Consider the following 20,434-nt stretch of genomic DNA (forward strand, 5'->3'; position numbering starts at 1 on the left):
CATTATTTATCTGCATAATACAATGAAACATCATTATTCTTTAATTATTTCCTTTCCAATTCCTTCTCTTGTGGGGGTTTTTCACTTCAATTTTTTTGTGTGTGTTTTTTTGACAGAGACAGAGAGTCAGAGAGAGTGACAGATAGAGACAGACAGACAGGAAGGGAGAGAGATGAGAAGCATCAATTCTTTGGAGCTCATTGGTTGTTAATTGATTGCTTTCTCATATGTGCCTTGATTGGGGTGGGGGGTGGGGGGTGGGGGGCTCCAGCAGAGCAAGTGACCCCTTGCTCAAGCCCGTGACCTTGGGTTCAAGCCAGCAACCTTAGGCTTCAAGCCAACGACCTTTGGGCTCAAGCCAGCGACCATGGGGTCATGACTATGATTCCACACTCAAGCCAGTGACCCCATGCTCAAACTGGTGAGCCCTAGCTCAAGCCGGTGACCTCGGGGTTTCAAACCTGGGTTTTTGTGTCCTAGTCCGATGCTCTAGCCACTGTGCCACCGCCTGGTCAGGCACTCCTCACTTTTAAGTTAGGCCAGCCTCATGCATGGCACCAGCAGGTTGGACAGGGGGCAAGGGTCGGACAGGCCCCAAGACAGGACACTCTTCCAGGCTTGTTTCAAAGAGAACCTCCATGTCTAAAGGCAGTGGTAAGCCAGTGCCTCCCTGGAGGGAAGTCATTACCTGTATTTTAAGTTCTTGACATTTGTGGTTTGAGATGCATGCATTTAGAAATGTTAAGCCTCACAAAAGGTGCCTCTAAAATCAGGTTCCATAGTTGACAGGTCTCTGTGTTCTGAAAAGAGTATCCAGGACAGAAAGCTAGAAAGAATTGCCTTCAAATGGAAAAGGCAAGATGAGATTTAACTACCTCCTCCATCAAGAAGAGGGAACAAAACTTTTCACTCCTTAAGTGTGGGCTGCACATAGTGATGTCCTTCCATAGGGCACAGTGTGGAAGGGGGCAGGGAGTAACTTCACATTGGAAAAACCTGACGCACAGGACCTCAGCCAGATGACCAGCCATCAACACCAACCATGATAACTCAGGTGGACAGTATGCACCTTGATATGACGTGATGAAAATGGCACCTTACCTCTATGGGCTTCTTCTCAAAAACCTACAACCTAGACTAATAATGAGAAAAACATCAGAAAAATCCAAATTGAATGAAATTCTATAAAACTTAACCAGTATGCCTCAGAACTAGAAAGATATAAAAAACAAAGAAAGTGTGAGAATCTATCACAGCCCAGATGCACCTAAGGAAACAGGTCATAAGTGTAATGTGGTGTCCTGGATGCTTTCCTAAAACAACAACAACAAAAGTATCTTGCTCAAAAACTGTGGAAATCTGGATCCTGACCAGGTAGCTGGGTTGGTTAGAATGTCATCCCAATATACCAAGGAATGCATGCATGGTTGAGTGGAACAGCAAATCAATATTTCTCTCTCCCCCTCGGTCGGGCGCATGCGGGAGTCTGACTGTCTCTCCCCGTTCCTAGCTTCAGAAAAATACAAAAAAATAAAAAATAAAAAAAAATAATAATGCATCAAAATTAGTTTATTAGTTATGACAAAGGTACTACACTAAGGTAAGATGTTAATGGTAGGGGAAACTTGGGTGTTGGGTATGTGGGAATTCTCTATACTATTATTGTTTTAACTTTTCTCTGTACCTAAAACTATTCTAAAATAAAATGGTTTAAAGAAAAAAACAACAACTAAGTACCAGAGAAATCCCTGGTTGGAGAACTACTGAGACTCCTCGTTGACTTAAAATATTTCCTGAAAATCTTAGAGAAACTTTATAATCACATCCAAAACTAGGTTGTGCCTCTATTGGCTGTTAACCCAAGATTAATGGGAATAGAGTCTAGTTTATGGTCTGGTGCTTGAAACTACTTCAAGGGGGGGAAATCCAGAAGAAAAGGCAGGGAAATCACTTAATATATGTACTCCTTCATTCATTTACACCAGTGGTAGTCAACCTGGTCCCTACCGCCCACTAGTGGGCGCTCCAGCTTTCATGGTGGGCGGTAGCAGAGCAACCAAAGTATAAATAAAAAGATAGATTTAACTATAGTAAGATGTTTTATAAAGGTTTATTCTGCCAAACTTAGCGAAAATACGACATAAAGTACTTGGTAAGGAATTATTATTACATGCTTTAACTTGCTGTAACTCTGCTTTATAAATTTTATAAAGTAAAGTTACTTCCCTACTTTATAAATCACCATTACTATGGAACCGGTGGGCGGTTAGAAGATTTTACTACTAACAGAGATACAAAAGTGGGCGGTAGGTATAAAAAGGTTGACTACCCCTGCTCTAGACAAAGAAATGAACCTGCTTTGTGCATCCTTCCACTTCTGTTCCCCTCCACCCTGTCCTGTCCCCACTGCTGGCCTCTTTACCCTCACTGCTACATGGCACTAGAGTGGCTTATCATTTCTGTGTTCTGTTCTAGAAATATAGTTGTTTTTACTTCATCTAGAGCAGGGGTCCCCAAACTACGGCCCGCGGGCCGCATGCGGCCCCCTGAGGCCATTTACCCGGCCTCCACCGCACTTCCAGAAGGGGCACCTCTTTCATTGGTGGTCAGTGAGAGGAGCACAGGATGCGGATGCTGTATGTGGCCACAAAGCTCGGCATCGCTCACATACAGTACACTTTCGTTTGTTTTTTTTATTTTAAAATAAGATATGTGCAGTGTACATAGGGATTTGTCCATAGTTTATTTTATAGTCCGGCCTTCTAATGGTCTGAGGGACAGTGCACTGGCCCCCCCCTGTGTAAAAAGTTTGGGGACCCCTGATCTAGAGCTTGATTCTTAAAGTTAAAAACAAACAACCAATATTTGTAATATTTTGATTGTGTCAGCTGCTTCCTCCAGAGGCAAGTGGAGACCTTCAGAGAAAAACGTGTAGACAAGTCACTCAAGTTGTGCTGCCCATAGGGAAATAAAAGCAACTGAATTGGGAGAAGGACTTGGAGTGGGGCGGAGAGTGTATTGGAGTTATTTTTCCTCAGCAGTTGAAAGCACTTCTCTAACTCTGATCTAGAAGGAGGGAAGGAACAAACTAGGGGCCTTCACTTACGTATTCCTCTGTATTTTTTGAGTACCAATGATGTGCTTGTTATAATGCAGGGGTAGTCAACCTTTTTATACCTACCGCCCACTTTTGTATCTCTGTTAGTAGTAAAATTTTCTAACTGCCCACTGATTCCACAGTAATGGTGATTTATAAAGTAGGGAAGTAACTTTATTTTATAAAATTTATAAAGCAGAGTTACAGCAAGTTAAAGCATATAATAATAATGATAATTCCTTACCAAGTATTTTATGTTGGATTTTTGCTAAGTTTGGCAGAATAAATCTTTATAAAACAACTTACTATAGTTAAATCTATCTTTCTTTTTTTTTTTTTTCATTTTTCTGAAGCTGGAAACGGGGAGGCAGTCAGACTCCCGCATGCGCCCGACCGGGATCCACCCAGCATGCCCACCAGGGGGCGATGCTCTGCCCGTCTGGGGTGGTGCTCTGTTGCATCCAGAGCCACTCTAGTGCCTGAGGCAGAGGCCACAGAGCCATCCCCAGCGCCTGGGCCATCTTTGCTCCAATGGAGCCTCGCTGCAGGAGGGGAAGAGAGAGACAGAGAGGAAGGAGAGAGGGAGGGGTGGAGAAGCTAATGGGCGCCTGTCCTGTGTGTCCTGGCCGGGAATCGAACCCGGGACTCCTGTACACCAGGCCGACGCTCTACCACTGAGCCAACCGGCCAGGGCCCTAAATCTATCTTTTTATTTGTACTTTGGTTGCTCTGCTACCACCCACCATGAAAGCTGGAGTGCCCAGTAGTGGGCAATAGGGACCGGGTTGACTACCACTGGTCTACAAAAATGAAGTCATGTGATCATGTGATACTGCCTTACATTGATGCACCCAAGAACTAGAAAATTAGACTTAAATTTTATTGCTTTTCTTTTCATTGGACAGCCTTTGATACTGCTTGAATTTATTTTATTTTATTTTTTTCTGTATTTTTTCTGAAGCCAGAAATGGGGAGAGACAGTCAGACAGACTCCCGCATGCACCCGACCGGGATCCACCCGGCACGCCCACCAGGGGGCGATGCTCTGCCCCTCCGGGGCCTCGCTCTATTGTGACCAGAGCCACTCTAGCGCCTGGGGCAGAGGCCAAGGAGCCATCCCCAGCGCCCAGGCCATCTTTGCTCCAGTGGAGCCTCGGCTGTGGGAGGGGAAGAGAGAGACAGAGAGGAAGGAGAGGGGGAGGGGTGGAGAAGCAGATGGGCGCTTCTCCTGTGTGCCCTGGCCGGGAATCGAACCCGGGACTTCTGCACGCTAGGTCGACGCTCTACCACTGAGCCTAACGGCCAGGGCCTGATACTGCTTGAATTTTTAAAAATCAGGTACAATTATTTATAACTTTTAGAAAACTGGTGGCATAGAAAACCAGTGGAGGGGAGATGACATGTTCATCGTGAAAGAGGAGCTCAGTCACCAGGAAGCTGGTTTAAGAGTTCCTTCCTGAGTGTGGGGACAGACGCTGGGAGGTGGACAAGTCCAGTGTTGATGGCAGCTGGTGACATCAGTCTTACTTTCCCAGCAGTACTGAGTCACTGGCTGAGCTGTGGCTGAACTGTGGCCGACATGCTCTCCTGACTGTTAAGGCCACCATGGTGCTCTCTCCCCTCAGTCCTCATAGCCTCAGAAACAGGCTCCTGTGAATTCAGTGGGTGATGCTGGGAAGGCCAGTACAACCTCCTGGAAAACCTTCCTCTGCTGATGGAGGATGTATAGGCAGCTGTCCTTCTACTTTGTCCCCTGTTCCGGTGATGTCATTCTTATCCTCCCTCCAGAGCTTATTAGACAGAGCACAGCCTCTGAAACTGGAGGTCCAGGACAAGAAGGTGGCCATGAATTACTTTTTTAAGCCTTGTGTAGGACATTCAGACTTTTTATGCCTTATTCCCACAGTCAAATGTGCCCTCTTCATGTTTCTGGATTCTTGATTATGTAGCAGACAGACAGAAAGACACACAGAAAAAGAGAAAGACAGAGAGAGCTGGCCAGCCCAAATGTGTCATCATCAAATTGTGTCTGGTGAGGGAACGTCTTATACTGTGTCTCCATGGAAATTTGTAGTATCGGGCCCTTCCTTTAGGGCAGGCCGGATGAACTGCAGCCCCCACCTTTACCCAGTTCAGCAATGATGCTCCTGCCTGCTTCAAGAATGACTGTGTACGTACGTGCATGTGTGTGTGCTTCGTTGTGATGGTTCTAGAGAGGTTTTTCTACAAGGCTGTTTTTCTTGGAATTTCTTTGTGTCTAAGTATGTCATTGTTGGCTCAGGCTGAGGCTGGAAGAGAGCTTGGTGTTTCCCTTTCCTGAATTTGAACAGAAGGGAAAAGATCTGGGAAGCACTGATCTGGTCACAGACTGCTCTCACTGGCTGCCGAACACGTGTCTGGTGATCATGTTTTTTTGCTGGAGAGGATTCTTCTGGGATGGCTGTGAGTCAGGACCCCAGAGTCCTCTAATGGCTGACTTCAAATGAGTCACCACGCTCTGTGATGCCTGATGAATAAGTGGAAGATAATGCAGCTTACCTTCACCAGTCCCGAAGGCTTGTGACAGTTTTGGGGGGAGGATCAGCAATGGGGAAATGTGTCATCACTGTTGCCCTTTGCTGACCCTTCGCCTTTCAAACACCACGTCTGAGCAGGCTGACGTCTGATTTTTGCTCTTGTTTTTCTTTTTTCTAATGGCTTTCCCCCCTAAGTTGAATCATTCAGGGCTCTTGCCGGTCTCCCAGATGAATTGAATTTTCCTAGCCTGTCATTCAAAATCTGGCCCCTTATTGTCTTCCCATTTCGAATGCCCTGCTATCTGACCCGGTTCACTACCGTCCCCCTGAGCAAACCACCCTTTTCCCATATTTGTGCTACTCCTCCTGTCTTGGTGCACCCACTGTACCTTCCCCTCAGTATTACTTTCTCTTCTTATGTAAATCTGTTGAAATCCTACTGAAGCCCCACTTGCTCTGTGGCGTTGTCCCCACCTGCTCTAGCCCTGGCCCCTCCTCCCATCTCTTTGAGCCTGTAACTGTACTTGTTAACACCCTTGTAGCTGGGCACAGGCTCTGTTTGCTGGCTATTGGCATCTTATCTGCCCCTCCTCTCCTTTGTGTTGGGAACATATCTTTCATTTTGCTGTATTTCCAGAGCTTGGGATGGGGTATATAGTACAGTATGTCTATAACACATAGCAGGTGCCCCTGGCTATTTGCAAGATAAGGATGAAAGGCTCTGCCGCCCAGAGCAGTGCACTAAATGTTTGATCCTGGAGTCCTTAGCTTCTAGAGCGGGGTAGTCAACCTTTTTATACCTACCGCCCACTTTTGTATCTCTGTTAGTAGTAACATTTTCTAACCACTCACCGGTTCCACAGTAATGGTGATCTATATATAAAGTAGGGAAGTAACTTTATTTTATAAAATTTACAAAGCAGAGTTACAGCAAGTTAAAGCATATAATAATAATTACTTACCAAGTACTTTATGTCGGATTTTCGCTAAGTTTGGCAGAATAAATCTTTATAAAACAACTTACTATAGTTAAATCTATCTTTTTATTTATATTTATACTTTGGTTGCTCTGCTACCGCCCACCATGAAAGCTGGAGCGCCCCCTAGTGGGCGGTAGGGACCAGGTTGACTCCCACTCTAGAGGAACCTGTAGCTGGGGGCGGGGGGGGGGGGGGGGGGAGTGCAGAGAGAATAAGCCCAGAGGTGGTTGGGCTTATATTGCTTCTCTATTGAGGTTTACATTAATTTAAAAAAAAAAATCTGTGCTGAAAATTTGAAAAATGTTGAACTGGCTCTTATTATTTCCATGCCTAATGTGATAAACAGGATGAAAAATTCATGATCGCCACTGAAAGGCAGGCATGGAGCATGGAAAACCGTAAGGAAAAGAAGTCTATTGCTCACAAAAATTAGAGGACATTTCAAAATGAGTATGAAGCTATAAAATATTCCCGAATTTTTGTGAGCAATATATGTTATATTTGGCCCAAAGAGTGGACATTGGAGATAGTACTAAGAATAAAATATCTGCTCTATAGAAAAGGATTTCTTAGACAATTGTTCTTGCCAAGACGATCTAACTCTAGAACTTTGCATTTTGGGTCACAAGAGGTCACGAGTGACCGAAGCTTCATGGTGAATCATCCCAGTGGTGAGATCTGCCTCTTCCAGGCAGGCCTTTCCAGGCCTTTGGGGCCGTCGGGGAACAGTGTGAAGCCTGGGACTCACACTGTTCGCTCCAATAATGCTTGCATGCAAGAGACAGAATGTGAGGCCAACCAATAACAGGCTGGGGGTGTAAGGATATAGGTAGGGGAGACCTAGGACAGTGAGTGAGGTGCACCAAGGCTCGGGAACACTGGACAGTAAAGCCACTTAGCTGTTCGGTTGCTTACTCTTAGGTAACCGCATCCCTGCTTCTCTCTGCCTGTCTCTGCTTGTCATTGGCTCACCTCTGAGCACTTACGGTGGCCACCAACCCAGAAACTGTAGGTCCTTCTGGCTGCAGAGCCTGCTGCCATATAATCACCTCTTAGATCACTATTGTACGAGAGCGATCCTGGGTTGACTGGATTCAGCACATGCTGAGTGGTCCACCTCCTGTCTAATCAGAGGAGAGAGAGAGGTTGTCACAGGGTCAGGAAGCATGGATGGGGCAGGCTGGCTGCAGGAGGGGAGGGTGGGAGCCCTGGCTGTCCAGGACAAGAGAAATGTGGGGGGAAAACAGTGTCTGGAGTAGCAGTGACCCCTTGTCTGGCATTTTCACGTACATAGACACCTGCTGCTGCGGTTTGCTTGGCTTCTAAGCACATATCTACTGTGCAAGCACAGAGATGTTGCAGCCAGTGTTTTCACTGCCAGATCCCATCAATAATTGTAAGGCTCTTCTTCCTCTGAGGCTGTAGCCTCATCTCTTCCTCACAGTACGAACTTTGCAGCATAAGATGGGGTCTGCTTGGCCAGTTTCTCAGCTTTGGCAACAGAAGAAGTCAGAAAATATGAAGACTTCCATCACAGTGCACTTGAATCTTTACATAAAGGGTAGTGTGCCTGACCAGGCACGTGCTCACCCAGCTTGAGTGCGGGGTCACTGGCTTGAGTGTGGGATCATAGACATGACCCCATGGTCACTAGCGAGTCCAAAGGTCGCTGGCCTAAGCAAGGGGTCACTTGCTCTGCTGTAACCCCCCCCCCCAGTCAAGGCACATATGAGAAGGCAATCAATGACAACTAAGGAGCTGCAATGAAGAATTGATGTTTCTCATCTCTCTCCCTTCCTGACTGTCCCTACCAATCCGTCTTTCAGTCTCTCTCTCTCTCTCTCTCTCTCTTTCTCTCTTTCTGTCACACACACAAAAAAAGGGTAATGTGACTCTGGACTATGAATGGAGAAATAATCCTGCATCCTCATGCAAGAACTAAGGATAATAATACTCCTCAGAGCCTGATATGTAGGGTTTTTGTGACAACAAAATAATTTAATATATGCAAAGTGTTAGAGCAGTGCCTGACACAAATAAGTGCCAGGTAAGTATTTTAGAGTAACAATTTTATACAAATTCCATGTCAGTTACCTACTAGTACACTCTATTTCTGCACCTTTGATGCAAATGAAATCAGCTCCCCAGATGCATGTGAAATCCCAGGCAGAGAGAACTGGAAAAATGAAATAAGAGGAAGTTTGAATGTTCCTGTGATGATTTTACAATTAACTGCCCAGGAGCATAGACCACCCACAAGGTATGAGCCACATCTGCTGTCCCAGGTGGCAGGATGCCCTGGCCGGACGGGAAGAGATAGGAATAGCCCCAAAGGTATAAGCCTTCCACAGTGGCCACGCCCCTGCATGATTATCATTGTCCCCAGAGCCCAGCTGGTAGCACCAGCTCCCCTTCATGGAAGTCTCTGCTGAATCTATCATACGTTGCCCTCCCAAGTCTCTATCAGTCACATTACTCATGTTGTTTCTGATCACTATTTACAATTATCTGATTTTTATATATATATCTGTTTGTGATGTCTTCGCTCCCAGAGGGGAAGCGTATTTGTCTCATTCCCTGTATCCCCAGCACTTAGCACAATACTTAACACACAGTAGATGCTCCATAGATATTTGTTGGATGCATGTACCAAATAGTGTCAGAGAGTATGGAATCGAAAGGAAATGTAGAACACATTCTTGTGTTTTGCCTGTTGTCATCATCCTAGCTCTTGCTACTGGGAGCTGGGAGCTGCTTCCCAAGGGTTGGGGTTCTGAAGGCAGATGGTCTTGTGTGTGAACTGCTAATCACTGGAGAAAGGCCCTCCCAACTTGCTCTTGAAGGATCTCAGCTCTTGCCTGACTACTGGTCGATGGGACATTTGTCTTCAAGTCTTAGCTAAGTACAAAGGTGCTGGCTGGTGCCTGGGCAACCCTTAGTCTCAGTTTCTGCACACTCCTGAAAGGAAGCATAAAACCCAAGCTTCTCGGCCTTCCTGGCCAGAGCACTTGACACGCTTTTCAATTCACTACTCTAGACCATTGGTTATAAAATTTACCGTTTTATATGTCCAGATAGAACATGGGCTGTGCATCTCAGTAGCTCAAATCAAAGACAGAAAATTCTTAATTAGGGGTCGCAGATGAGTTTATACGTACAAACAAACCAAATTTTTGTGTGGTGTTTCTCACCAGGACCACTGTTGCATTAGCCTGGGGTACTACTTTGTGATGTGGGACTTTCTCACATTCTCATCCCTGGGAATGAAATGCCAGTAGCCCAGGAGTCAAATAATGCCACCAAGCATTTCCAAACATGCACTGAGTGAAACTGCCCCATCGGGGAACTGCTAGTTGGGAGAGAGTAAATTGCTTCATTTTACCTTAAATGTGCTGTCTCAGCATCATCTTGTTTGGGAAGTTTTAAAAATTAGCTTTTAATTACAGAAGCAATACATTCTCTTTGTAAAAATGTATTTCAGATAAAACTGAGGACTCCTTTGACATCAACTTCCAGCTTTAGTCACCTCCTCACTTTTCTGAAGAAATGTCATTGGTACTGTGTCTGTCCTTCCAGACCATTTTCTTTTTTTAATTTTTTTCCTTTTTTTTTACTTTGTATCTTTCTGAAGTTGGAAATGGGGAGGCAGCCAGACAGACTCCCACATGCGCCCGACTGGGATCTACCTGGCACGCCCACCAGGGGGCGATGCTCTGCCCATCTAGGGCATCACTCTGTTGCAACCAGAGCCATTCTAGCGCCTGAGGCAGAGGCCATGGAGCCATCCTCAGCACCCAGGCCAACTTTGCTCCAATGGAGCCCTGGCTGTGGGAGGGGAAGAGAGAGACAGAGAGGAAGGAGAGGGGGAGGGGTGGAGAAGCAGATGGGCGCTTCTCCTGTGTGCGCTGGCTGGCAATGGAACCCAGGACTCCCGCACAACAGGCCGACGCTCTACCACTGAGCCAACCGGCCAGGGCCCAGACCATTTTCTATATGTTTACATACCTATATGGAAACCTGTATACAAAATAAGTATAGTGGAGTGTTGTTGGTTTGTGTTTGTACTGTATATTTCATCTGTAACCTGAGGTTTTTTACTCAGCAATCTATGTTGAAGACCTTTGCATGTCAGAACACATGGAAACGCCCTATCCTTTGTAGAGGCTGCACCATATTTACCATGTCAGTGGATCTTTTGGTGAGAGCTGCAAAGGAAATTACTACCCCGGATGAGGTGCTGCCTGTGGCCTGGTCACAGGACAAGATTAGACAAAAGCTGAGGTCATTTTGAATCATTGCCTCCAATCTTGCTGCTGTCCACAGAACACGGTGGTAGGTGCCTTGACTTGAATTTGGAAATAGTGTCTCTAGGCTCAGGTGTTCTGACTGGTATATAAGCCCAGCTCTCTGCTTCTTCTCTGCTGAAATGAATTAATTTCCTTCCTTAGCCTCTCACATGCCATTTGCCATCAGTAAGTTCTGGTTCTAAGAGAACAGGTTTGACAATTGCCTTTGTCCCTTGACCAAATAATGCATAAGGAAGGGTGTTTACTTTTATAGGTAATTATGGGTCTATGAAGTGAGCGCCTAATATAAGTCACTTTTATCCCTTATCTCTAAGCGTCACAATAGTCTTTTACTGTATTATTAGCTCATTTTTATAGATGAGAAAAGTGAGACCCAGGGAGGTTAGGTGATTTGCCCAAGGCTATTTAGTTAATAAGTGGAGACCCATGGCGCTAATCCAGGGCTTGATCTCAGATGATAAATTATGATCCATCAATTTGTTTATTTATTCAACAATATCTATTGAATATATATAATGTGCTGGAAATGGTACTCAGCACTAGGAATAGAAGAGTAAACAGAGTTATAAACAAACATGAGATCTCTGTCCTCATAGAACTGTCCTAGTGGGGAAGACAATTAAGAAGTTAACCAACAAACACATACTGTAATTTAGGGAATGTTAAGTACCATGAGTGAACATAAAGCAAAATAAAAGAATAGTGAGTTACAAGAGGAGCTTCTTTAGAAAAGTATTGATAAGACCTCCCTGAGGTGGTGGTATTCAAGTGGAGACCTGAAATGAAACAAAAGAGTGAGCCATGCTTCAGTCTCAAGCAAAGCAGTGTTGTAGGCAGAGAGCAGTAGGTGCAAAGGCCCTGGGGTAGGGCCTGCTGGACATGTTCAAATAACATAAGAAGCTGGCAGAGCCAGACTGAATTTAGCGAGGCAGAGAGATGAAGAGGAATCAGAGAGGAAACTGAGCCCTGAACACTGGAGCTTCCTAGACCATGGTTAGGACTTTGGATTGATTCTGTGATGGGAAGTCTTTGAAGAGTTTTGAACAGGGGAATGGTATGATCTGGCTTAAGATTTTAGAGAATCATCCTTGCTCCTATGTGAAGAAAAGATTGTAGGTGGAGTAAAGTAGATTCAGGGACATAGGTTAGAAAGTCACTGTAGGAATCCAGGGAAGAGAAGATAGTGTTGTGGGCCAGAGTGGTAAGCTATGAAGAGGGTAAGGCATGGTTGGATTTTGGGTATATTTGGAAGGCAGAACTGGAAAGGCTTTTCTGATGAATTATAACCTCTAAGGAGGAAGAGAGCAGTTAAGAATGACAACTAGGTTTTCACCTGAGCATCTCAATGGCGGTGGTGCCATCTACTGAAATCAGAAAGCCTGGTCTGGGGTGGGGAGTGGAGGAGCAAGCTTAGGGAGTTGGGGAAGCAAGAGTTCTAAGCCCTGGCTGGTTGGCTCAGTGGTAGAGTGTCAGCCTGGCGTGCAGGAGTTCCGGGTTCGATTCCCGGCCAGGGCACACAGGAGATGCGCCCATCTGCTTCTCCACCCCTCCCTCTCTGTCTCTCTCTTCCCCTCCTGCAGCCAAGGTTCCACTGGAGCAAAGTTGGCCCAGGCGCTGAGGATGGCTCTGTGGCCTCTGCCTCAGGCGCTAGAATGGCTCTGGTTGCGGCAGAGCGATGCCCCAAGATGGGCAGAGCATCGCCCCTGGTGGGCGTGCTGGGTGGATCCTGGTTGGGCGCATGCGGGAGTCTGTCTGACTGCCTCCTCGTTTCCAACTTCAGAAAAATACAAAAAAAAAAAAAAGAGTTCTATTTTTGACATATCTTAGACCTGCAGATGAAAGTGCTTAATCAGCAACTGGGTCCATCAGGAAGAGAGTCCAGGCTGGAGATATAAGTTTGGGAGTTATCAACATATTTACAGATGTGGGGCTTAATGGGTTTAATGGGGACTGAGTAGAACTATTCATTTAGTTTACTGCCTACTATGTGTGGGTCACAGTGTTTTGTACTAGGGACATAGCAGCAAGCAAGACAGACACGCTGATTATTCTTAGTGGTTTGCTCTTAGCCCAGTCTGCCACCAGGAGTGGTCTTGACTTTTGTTATTATTAAACTTATTAAATGTTAGAGTAAAAGCAAGCTTAGAGGTGACCAAATAGAAACTCCCAATGCTCTTTTCAATTTACAGCTGAAGAACCTGGGGCCTCAAAAGGTCAGGTGACTCGTTATTAAATAATAGTAAATCTATTTAAAATCTACTGTTTAAAAACCACATGGCTCTACCAGTGTGTCCAAAGCACAAAATCTATTTTGCAACTGTCCCATTTACCTTAGGAACCAAAGTGTACTTGTATTCTAGTAATAGCAGTACAGGTGACCTCAAACTGTGGTCATCTTTGGCCATATTTTAATCATCTCTGTATCATTTTCCATTGCTGTTCTAATAAATCACCATAAACTTGGTGGCTTAAAATGCACATTTATATCAAGATAATATCTTATAGTTCTGCAGGTCATAACATAAGTTTGACATGGGTCTCACTGAGCTAAAGTCAAGGAGTACAGGGCTGTGTATATCTTTCTGGAGGCTCTAGGTGAGAATCCATTTCCCTGCACTGTTGTGTCCCTATGGCCCTTCTTCCATAGTCACATCTCAATGACTGCAGCTGGGAAAGTTTCTCTGCTTTTAAGGACTCAGGTGGTTACATTGTGCTCACCCAGATAATCTGGGATCATCTCTCATCTCAAGGTTCATGATCTTAATGATGTCTGCAAAGCCCTTTTACCAGGTAAAGTGACATATTCACAGGTTCTTGGGATTAGGGTGGACATCTCTGGGGAGCCGTTATTCTGCCTACCACAGCTGCTCTTATCCTAGGGAAGAAACAGAGGTAATGTCCCATCTTCTCAAGAGCATAGGCAGACCTGTGTATTTCTAAGCACTTCTTGTCATCAGGGATCTAGAACTTACTGTATATCATCAAGAGTTTGCAACCTCCTCTAGATATGCTACTATGAACTTTTGTAAAATAAAGAAGCTGGGTAAAACTGTGTTTAAGTGATTGAAAAGATGAGGCACCACTCTGGTCAGCTGTCTTGCCTGGAAAAAACCTCCACTGGCTTCTGCAGGAAAGGAAGATGCAGTGTTCCTGGGATAGCAGAACATAATAAAAGGTGTTGGGAAGGTTGGTTAGGGTCAGTCTGGGGACACAGGTGTGGAGTGATCACAGGGATGCCCTTGTGGATGAATATATGGGCCTGGACAGCTTATATGGGATTACTTGTACTGGGAAAAGGTGAACCCTGGTCCATGGGGGATGCAGGGATATGAGCATAAAAAATGATGGAATTCTGCTTGGGCTGCAGTTCATTCTGCCCTATATATCTAAAGTCAGGCAGACCTCATGCTGCAGGACAGATTTTTCTTTTCCCAACCCCACCTGTCTGCACTTGGAATTCATGGTACTTCTGTTAATTCAGCTTTGACCCTATTTCATGTCTGGCCTTATTATGCAAGGAGAGGATTCTCTCATCCCTTCCCTGGTTCCATCTCTGAGCTCTCATATATCGGCACATTACTTCTCCCTGAATTCAGAAGAGCTGTAAAAGGGTGAGATATGTGGGTGAGTGTATGTTGGGGGTGAAGAAGTAGGAGAGCCTTTCTCAAGGGCCCACCACAGTGCCTAACAAACAATATGTTTCCAATGTTAGTTTCCTTCTAGGGCCTCCCTCACCCAGTCTAACAGCTTAGCTACCCCCCCTTCCCAGTCCTAATCCACTAATCATGGTGGCAACTAACAGCCCCATGGGGAGTTGCCAAGGCCTTCTGGGGACAAGATCATTCCTACTAAGCACTCTGCAAAGCATGTGAGTGGAAGGCAATGCCAGTCCTCAGCAGGGTTGGGGACTTCCTGCCTGACTGAGGGCACTGGTGGAGAGAAATTTCCTAGAACAACCGTGACCGGTAGGCACTGCTCTAAATAGTGACTATGATTTCTCACTGGTTAATACTATCACCTCCAAAATTCCCTGCAACTCACCTTGGGTCACCTTATGCCCAAGGTGGGGCTCATCTCAGAGGATCTCTTGAAAGATACTGACACCTGGTTCTCAGCCCAGAGAATCTTATTGAACTGCCTGAAGTGGGCATGCCAGGTGGATCCTGGTCGGGTGCATGCGGGGAGTCAATCTTATTGAACTGCCTGAAGTGGGCATGCCAGGTGGATCCTGGTCGGGTGCATGCAGGGAGTCTGTCCCAGTGACCAGTTGCCAGGAGACTTCCTCTGTGAATAGCCTAGAGCCTGGGGTGAGGTTGAGGGTAGCAGCATTGAAATAAGCACTTCCCTTTGACTGGTGAAGTTTTTCATTAGCTCCTCCCCTTTAATTTATTCTATTCTTTCTCCTTTTTCCCCTTCTCCCATTTTTATTATAATTATTTAGAATTAATCATACAGTTCCCTTTTGTTCATCTAAGCTATTTCATTGCAACAAAAGGTGAATGAAAAGGCAGCACAATCTACAGTCTCTTTAATGTTTTTGTTTCCTCTTGGCTTAGAAGTCTTGCTGAGGGAGCAGAGGGAGAGTCGGGGTGAGATGCTTGCACTCAGGGTAAATAGGAAATGAGTCAGAGTTCAGTCGGACTCAGCCTGGGCCATGCCACGTAGCCAACCAGCCTACTTTCTAAAAAGCACAGTTGAAGGCATTTCTCAAACTCTCCACATTTCTTTTATGGTTTAATGCTCTCACGTCTAAAGGAGACCAAGACTCAAGCCTTCTCCACGTACCCTGTAGGTTTCCAAGTCTCTGAAAGAAGGCACTGTTTTCTGTGAATGTTTTATTCTGCCATCTGCCAGGAGGAAACGGGTGTGGGAAAATAGCCAGCTCAGCACTTCTACCACCCGTATTTATAAAGGAAGAATCAAAGATGCTTCTTATTTACGAAGCCTGGTTTTCAGAATATCATTCTTTTATAGTCTCATGAAATTTACCAAAGAATCTTAAACTTGGGTGTTGTTGGTTTAAAATCCATACTGTCGGCCTTGGCCGGTTGGCTCAGCGGTAGAGCATCGGTTCAGCATGTGGAAGTCCCGGGTTCGATTCCCAGCCAGGGCATACAGGAGAAGAGCCCATCTGTTCTCCACCCCTCCCCCTCTCCTTTCTCTTTGTCTCTCTTCCCCTCCCACAGCCAACGCTTCATTGGAGCAAAGTTGGCCTGGGTGCTGAGGACGGCTCCATGGCCTCCATGGCCTCCACCTCAGGTGCTAGAATGGCTCCAATTGCAGCAGAGCAACGCCCCAGAGGGGCCAAGCGTCGCCCCCTGGTGGGCATGCCAGGTGGATCCTGGTCAGGTGCATGCGGGAGTCTGTCTGTCTGTCTGCCACTTTGCCCCCCCTTTTCACTTCGGAAAAAAAAATCCATACAGTCTGTGAGTTCTGTATAGGTGGGCATTTATGGGAATTGTAGTTTTGCATCTTAGACTACATGCTTCTAGTGTAGAATTTGAGGTAAAATGAGAGGAGGAAAATGGTTTCCATGTCCAAAGGTAGCTAGTTGATGTGTTTCCTGAGTTATAAAAAATGAAGTGTCATAATTATGTTAGCAATAGTCTATGGCTCATTTGAACCTGAGCTGAATTCATTAAGATATTCCTGGCTCAACTGACCAATACTATGGCTCCAATTTAATCTGAGTACATATAGAGCTGCAGGGGTATGTGTACATATGTTTATGTTTTACATAGACACGTCATATATTTAAGCTGAAGAGTATTTATTCTGTGTAGAATACTACATATAGGTTGTGGAGGTCACGATTCCATTTGCTTTCAGATCCATTCTTCACCTTCACCTGCTCTACCCTGTGTCTAAGGGGAGCTGGCCACTGCAGACAGGTTGCCCGGGTTCTACTGGGGCTCAGCCAGTGAGAAGCAATGGAGGACAGGAAAGGCCAGGGTGTTTCTCAATCAGCTTTCTGCCCTTGGCTGACATCTCTGACAGTAGCTGTAGCAAGGCTCCAGCCCCAGCCAGAAAGGCCTGCTGCGGCTCCACCAGTGATGCCAGCCCTGGGCTCCCATAACATGTCTCCTCTGATTGTCCTTTCAGCCCAGGGTTGGGAGTGACTTCCCACTGTCACTAATCTAAACTCCTCAGGTCATTGTGAACTGTGTCACCAATTCTCTGCATTAGAGTCCCTCTTTTATAAATATATCTGTGGTTTCTGTTGTTCTGGTTAGACCCTGACGACGAACATATGTCATGTTTAAAACCCGTTTTATTTTAACATAGATTACCTATTAGCAAATTGCTTAATTAAGATTGTGGCTACAAATCTATTATTATCTGTCATTATTTGTTATTGTAATTATTTATAATCGATTGAAGTTATTCTTACTTCCCAGTAAGATTTTTAAATGCTTAAATTTCATAAATGTGTGTAAATCCCACCATCTAGATAGACTAGAGCTTCAAAGCAGTGGCCTAATTTTACTCAATATGTTTGTATGATAAATGTAATGGAAACTGTGAGTCATAAGCCATTATTATGTTATTCATAATAGAGCTACTATTGTATTTTTCAGAAATAGACCACATCCATTCTTGAGCTAATATACATACTGGTTTCCAGCAATAGCATCATGGAAGAATGATCTGGTAGTAGTTACAGTAAAATGCTCATAATAACTTGCAACTCAGAAGTAATTTATATTTCCCTCTTTAAGTGATTTATTTTGATCATTACTTGTAAGATCTTTCCTGAACCTTTGCCTAAAACCCTCTCTCCTGGTGACTGCAGTTCAGATTGACTGTATTATTGCAGGTGGGGAACTGCATTAGTAGACTATCTTCTAAGAGCCCTCAGCTAAAGCAAGTCATTTTAGCTACCACTTTATTTCCTGCCTTCCTCATCTTGCCTGAGCTTTAAAGATCCTACAAGTGTAAGAAAAGAAGATAGAAGAGCCAGGATTTCATACCTGGCTCTTTATTTGTCAAGAGAGTATATGAATGTCTGATTAAAGATGACAGATTAAGCATGCTTACTTTTATCTTCACTGAGACTCTGCCAAAATGATAATAAAGTCATTTAAAAAGTGACAATTATCTAGTTATGGTAGAAGGACTCTCAGCAGATATTTCAAAGAATTTCTGGTGGGTAAACAGTGGATGGAGGAGTGGTGGCAGAAGAAAGAAAACAGGAAATTAAAGTTTTATTACAGAAGTAGGAGGTTAGAGAAAGAATAGAGAAGGAAATCTTTTGCAAAGCAGAACTTGGGACACTAGGTAATTCATAAACATGAGCTGAGTGAATAATGGGACTGAAATTATGGTGCTTGACAAAATAGCACAATGGAGCAATGATCTCTTACCCTACTTGGCAGCCAGATGGACTGTTCTCCGTATATACCCACCCCCCAACTCCCAATAAAACACAACAACCTTATTCTCTTCTCTACAAAAGGCAATGGTCCCAAAGATAAGCCCCCCTGACATACTGGCATTTGGGAGTTCCCTAACTAAATGGCAGGGTTTCTGTCAAGTAAAGGTAATAGAAGCAGAGGGAGACAAGATGGCGCTGGAGTAGGCGGACGTACTAACATCTACCTCCCAGAACCAAAGTGTATTACAAACTAATTTTAAGAACCATCATCGGGAAAAACCAACTTTGGACTAAACTAAGAGGACTCTTCAACCAAGGAACACTGAAGAAGCCACACCGAGACTGGTAGGAAAAGCGGAAACGTGGAGAGGGCTGCCCAGCTCCCTGGAGCGAACGGCAGCAGGGAGAGACTCGCGTGGCGGGAAGTGAGTTTAGCAGGGGGAAAGGGTCCTGAGCCCCAGGAACAAAGCCCCAGCCTGCAGCCCCAGAGCCCAGAAGAGGCGTAAGGACAGTATTTAGCTGGAAACAAGTCAGGATACTGTTTGTGAGAAAGAGTCTGATTTCTCAGACTCAGGATCCTTCTTAAAGGGACCGACCATGCAGAACATCTCCCTCACAACAACCCAGGGCTCCTGGGGACGGGGAGAGAGGAGAGGACCAGAGTAACAGGAAGAGAGTGTAATCTAGGAGGCACAGGGAGAAACAGTTTGGGAGATAGCCACCCTAACCCCTGGGACGAGTCACTCCCCAAAGCTGAAGTGAATATTTCCCCTGGAAACAGCAATACCAGCAAAGGGAAGCAGGAGAGCAGCCAAACAAGCTCCCCCGCGGCATTCAGAGCAGAGTTGCATAGAAGGAGGGAGCTTTTGGGTCTACAGTAGTGAGTCTTAGGGTTGGAGCTGCAACGCCCCCACCCATGCGGCTGAGGGCTCGCAGGAGGGCGGGCGGCAGCGGGAGACAAAAGCGCGATTCTGCTGGCAGGGGCGGAAGCCAGCTGGCCACCACTGGGCTCAGGTGTGAGCTCAATCTTGCCCGGCTGGGGAGGAGGGAGCGTGCAAAAGCGGTCAAGCTCAGCTGCCGTCAGCCATCCAGCCTGCGGGAGAAGGGCGGGAACCCCAGAAAGGGTGGAGACCAGCCCCTGAGCAAGGGCACAGGAGCACAGCCTTGCCCCACCCGTGCAACCCAGGCTTGCGGTCTCACTTGGTAGCCGGCTCTGCCTGCGGGGGTGGAGCCAAAGGCCCAGAAGAGGTGGAGTTCCGCTACTGAGCTGAGCTTGGGCACGCAATCTTGCCTGGTGGTAGAGCCAAGGCTAGCAGCCGTTCCTCGAGCAGGCTCCTCCTGCAAGGGCAGGGCGAAAGCCCAGAAACAGGCGGAGACCTGTAGCTGAGCAAAGGTGCTTGCCAGTGCCCTCAGGACTGAGCATAACGTCACACACGGGGGCGGGGCAAAGGCCAAGGCCACCAACGCTTGTGCACCCGAGCGCGTGATCACAGCCACTCCCGTGAAGAGAAAATGCGGAGGCAGAGAAATACAACACAAATAAACCAAGAGAAATCCCCAGAAAAGGACCTAAGTGAATCAGATATAACCAAATTACCAGATGCAGAGTTTAAAATAACGATTGTTAGGATGCTCAAAGATATTAGAACAACCATAGATGGCCATTACAAAAACCTAAATAAAGAGATAACAAATATAAAAAAGGACATTGAAATAATAAAAAAGAATCAGTCAGAAATGACAAATACAATATCTGAAATAAAGAATACAATGGAAGGAATTAAAAGCAGGATGGATGAAGCAGAGAATCGAATCAGTGAGTTAGAGGACACGATAAATAAAGGCACGGAAGCAGAGCAGAAAAAAGAAAAGAGATTCAAAAAGTCTGAGGAAACTCTAAGAGAGCTCTGTGACAACATGAAGAGAAATAACATCCGCATCATAGGGGTTCCTGAAGAAGAGAAAGAACAAGGGATAGAGACTTTGTTCAAACATATCATAGCTGAAAACTTCCCCCAATTAAGGCAGGAAAACATTTCACATGTTCAGGAAGCACAGAGAACACCATTAAGGAGAAACCCAAAGAAACCAAGACCAAGACACATCATAATTAAAATACCAAAGCTAAATGATAAAGAGAAAATATTAAAAGCTGCTAG

The 20,434-nt window shown here is 45.4% G+C and overlaps 1 long non-coding RNA gene across 3 annotated transcripts in view; it reads right to left on the reverse strand.

Moving 5' to 3' along the window:
- The window catches only part of LOC136314264 (uncharacterized), a 69,959-nt gene that overhangs the window by 956 nt on the left and 48,569 nt on the right, over nucleotides 1–20,434 (reverse strand). For all 3 annotated transcript variants that reach the window (XR_010727291.1, XR_010727289.1, XR_010727290.1), the window contains exon 3: nucleotides 8,688–8,769. This is a non-coding gene — a long non-coding RNA (uncharacterized lncRNA). The remainder of the gene's footprint in view (nucleotides 1–8,687; nucleotides 8,770–20,434) is intronic.

Source organism: Saccopteryx bilineata, chromosome 10 (assembly GCF_036850765.1).
Source record: "Saccopteryx bilineata isolate mSacBil1 chromosome 10, mSacBil1_pri_phased_curated, whole genome shotgun sequence".
Classification (NCBI taxonomy): Eukaryota; Metazoa; Chordata; class Mammalia; order Chiroptera; family Emballonuridae; genus Saccopteryx; species Saccopteryx bilineata.